General features: G+C 51.6%; 1 pseudogene across 1 annotated transcript in view; it reads left to right on the top strand.

Annotated features, from left to right (window-relative positions):
• The window catches only part of LOC123188670 (THO complex subunit 4B-like), an 18,479-nt pseudogene that overhangs the window by 3,310 nt on the left and 11,415 nt on the right, over positions 1 to 3,754 (top strand). The gene's annotated exons all lie outside the window — the stretch shown is intronic.

Below are 3,754 nucleotides of genomic sequence, written 5' to 3'. Positions count from 1 at the left end.
AAGTGATCCTGGGTCCTAGGTCGGCTCAAGTGTAACAAAACACCATGCCCTCAACATGGTCTCCCAACAGTACCTTCCTAACTTACTATCTCATATTGCACACATGACATCATCATCTGGCTTGGCGTATCTGCTCACCAAAACGCCGGGCAGGGGCGTACACTGGGTCAAAGCAGCCTTGCAGCAGCAGGAGAGACATGTCCCACGCTGCAGAATCCATCTTCACTGCGGCACTGTTTGAGTCCATTGGGGAGACAGGGTGCTTTGAATTTGGTCGGCAACGACGGTCGCCGTTGGCGGCCCTGACCTATGTGGTTCTGGCATCGGCGATGGGGGCGCCCTGCATCGTGCGTACCGTCTGAACGGGAGAGGTGGGCAGGATGGGTGGGGAAAGGCAGGACCAAGATTAGTGGCTTAACCGTGCAGGATTAGGGGTTGATCGGTGGGATTGGTGGCTTGCTGGCGCTCAACATTGGGAGACTATGCACCATTAGATCGCGTGATTAAATGGTTGAGATAGTTTGGATCTGCCCCCTTTGGTTCTTTATAGGGGTAGTAGATAAGGACATGATATTGGTGGTGGTTGATAGATTTACTAAGTATGCTCACTTTATTCCCATGAAACATCCTACTACATGAAAAGTGTGGCTAAAGCTTTCTCTCACAACATATTTACATTACTTGGCTTGCGAACTGTGATTGTGACTGATAGGCATGTAACCTGATGGTCAAACCGAAAGAGTGAATCAGTGCTTGGAAACCTATTTAAGATGCATGAGCTTTCAACAGCCAAAGAAATGAATGCGCTGTGGCTCACTTTAGCAGAGTGGTGGTACAACACCACCTTCCATACTAATCTGAAATCACACCATCCCAAGCACTTTATGGATTGTCTCCTCCTATGGTTGCTGAATCTGCTATTCTTGATTCTATATGTGAAGCGACACATTGCTTCAGAGCAGACAAGCAGCCTAGGAAATCATAAAGGGCAACTTACTAAAGGCACAACAAAGAATGAAGTGTTATGCTGATAGAAAAAGTGAAGACAAATCTTTTCAAACTTGTGATGTGGCATTTCTCAAGCCGCAGCCCTATAGACACACATCACTGAGTTTACATAAGCATGTGAAATTACTCTCAAGTTTTATGGGCCTTTCAGAGTAATTGAACAAATTGGGAATACCACATACAAACTGCTCCTACCAGAAGGGTGTCAGCTGTACCCCACATTCCATGTCAGCCAGCTCAAGACACACCTTGGACCTCAGGTCATTCCCTCTCCTCATGTCCCATTAGTGAATGTTGATGGCGTAATACAGATGGAGCCTGAAGCTGTGCTAGGGAGAAAGCTCATTCACAGGCCACAGGTTGCAATCAGCATCTCAGTTGTTCGCTGGCTGATAAAATGGGCCAATCTACCGGTGGAAGCAGCAACATGGGAAGATTCGGCGTTTGTCCAGAAGGTTTTTCCATCTTTCCAGCCTTGAGGACAAGTACTGTATCAGCTGGGGGGAATTGTCAGGCCCTGTTCTGAAGTTAACTGAAGATATCCACTTCTATTCGAATTGTCAGGCCCCGTTCTGAAGTTAACTGAAGATATCCACTTCTATTGTTCCCTTGCTTGGTAGCTTGTTTTTCACGTTGATCTTTGATCCATCGGCTGATGACGCACGACACCGCTTCGCCAATGGGCCGCTTCCTTAACCATTGATCGACCATCCGAAGCACCAAGCCCTTGGTGTCGCTGTTGATCGTCCGACAATGGCCCACTTGCTTTAATTCCTGTTGCTCTACTTTTCACTTGCTCCCGCACTGTAGTGGCTATAAAGCCCTCTCCTCGTTCATTTTCGGTTACGCTTTTGTAATTGGGTTAAACCCTAGCCGCCTGTGGCGTGCTGTACCTACCTTCTTCCTTTCCATGTAACAGAAACCCAGATCTAAGCAGCTTAATCCTGCTTGTTCTTTGAATTTCATACAAATTTTCAGTGTTAGTAGTTCAGGTCTTGACCATCTGTTAATAATTTTAGTGTGAAGTGTTCCTTGAGAGACCATCTCTTAATCTCCATGATTATTGGTCCACAGATTTCATAATTCCATGTGACAGATTGAGCTCATGTACTCCCTCCAAACGAGTTCTGATCACCACGGAAGAATATGATCATGCTTTCCAGTCTTTGATAAATAATATATTTAAAATAGAGTGTTACTATTCTGCAACCGGTTGCATAATACTTATTCTACAGCTAGTTTTGCACTGCCTTCCAATAACAATGTGTCCTGCCTTAGTTCTCAAAAAAACAATGTGTCCTGCCTTGACTCGATCTTGTACTGCCTCTACAGTCAGGTTATGGAGGTTGTAGAATAGTAAACCTATATATTTGAATATATAGAGTGGGTCACACAAAGATTGTACAAACAGATTGATCACAAATAGCAATTATATTTTTGCGAGTTTTACCATGGCATGTTTATATTGTTTTTTTTCCCGAGAAAACGCAAGAGAGTTTGCGTTTCATTTCATTGAACAGGAAGAGAACAGCAGTACAGGTACAACCTCCCAAGAGGAGGGACACACGCACACACATCATCGTCCTCACCAAACGAGCAGGCGAGGAGGTGCTACCAACTACAGACTGCAACTACGAAAGGTCTAGCCTTGTCCAGCCTCCAACCATGAACGGCGAGGTAGCTAGACTCAGAGCCTCAAGGCCGCGTCACAGCCGTTGCCAGGCGCCTCCAAAGAAGACCGCATCTCCAGGGCTGTCCAGGCCAACGTACCTTCCACCCATAAGTGCCTAAGAGACGGCAGGTGGATGGCAGGACCCAACCAGGACTAGTGAAGCCATCGTCTTGGACATGCCGGCGCCGGCATACATAGCGCCCCGGACGCCCACGCTCTATGCTGAAGTCCTCATCACAGCATCGCATTACCATCAAGCCTCGCCGGAAGACCGGGGAGGCCACCATCTCCAGCTGCTGCATCGGGGACTCCAAGTGCGACCCAAGCAACGCCTTCAAGAAGGGGATGGCGCTGAGGCGCCACCGCTGCCTTGTCCAATGAACTGGACCAAGGGTTTCCCCCGGTGCTCAAGGAGAGGGTCAGTCCGGGCCATGACAGCGCCTCCATGGAGGTTACGGCACCCTTAGGCGTCGCCGTTGTCAGCGCAGGCCATCGCCGCGCAGGGATTTCGCCACGGCCCAAGACCAGAACCCCAAATACCGCCGAAGCAGAGCAGACAGGAGGCGGGGAAGCAGACCGCCGGAGAGGACCATCAGCACCGAGAAGGAAACCACGTGTCGTCACCGTCGATGTAGGGAAGCACCGGCCAGCGCAGAGCAGCAGCCGTCGGATGGCTGCCAAACTAGGCCAGCCACCGCAGGGGGTCGCGTCGAGCAGGGGTAGTGGCGCCGTCGCGGGCACCTGCCACCTGCACCTTGCTGCCGCCGACCATGGCCGCTGCCGCGGTGACCCGCAGCCTCCGCCACCTGGATCCGCCGGGGCACAGCCAAGCAGCCGCAGCCGCAGCCGCACCCCCAAAGGGTCGCGCCACGCCGCCCGCGTGCTCGCCATGCCAGGTCCAGAGGCCCGACCCTCTGGATCTGGGGCCGCCGTCACGAAACCCTAGGTCCGGAGCAGCACGGCTCCGTCAGCCTCGTCGAGCCCAACGCTCGAGGGGGGAGGCAGCCTGGGAGCGAAGTCCCGCCGCCGCCGGATCCGCCAGGGCTTTGCTCGGCGGGGAGCACCGGCGGCGGC

This window comes from Triticum aestivum, chromosome 2A, assembly GCF_018294505.1.
Source record: "Triticum aestivum cultivar Chinese Spring chromosome 2A, IWGSC CS RefSeq v2.1, whole genome shotgun sequence".
NCBI lineage: Eukaryota > Viridiplantae > Streptophyta > Magnoliopsida > Poales > Poaceae > Triticum > Triticum aestivum.
Note: the sequence above shows the minus strand (reverse complement) of the source record. Positions and strands in the feature narration are given on the sequence as shown.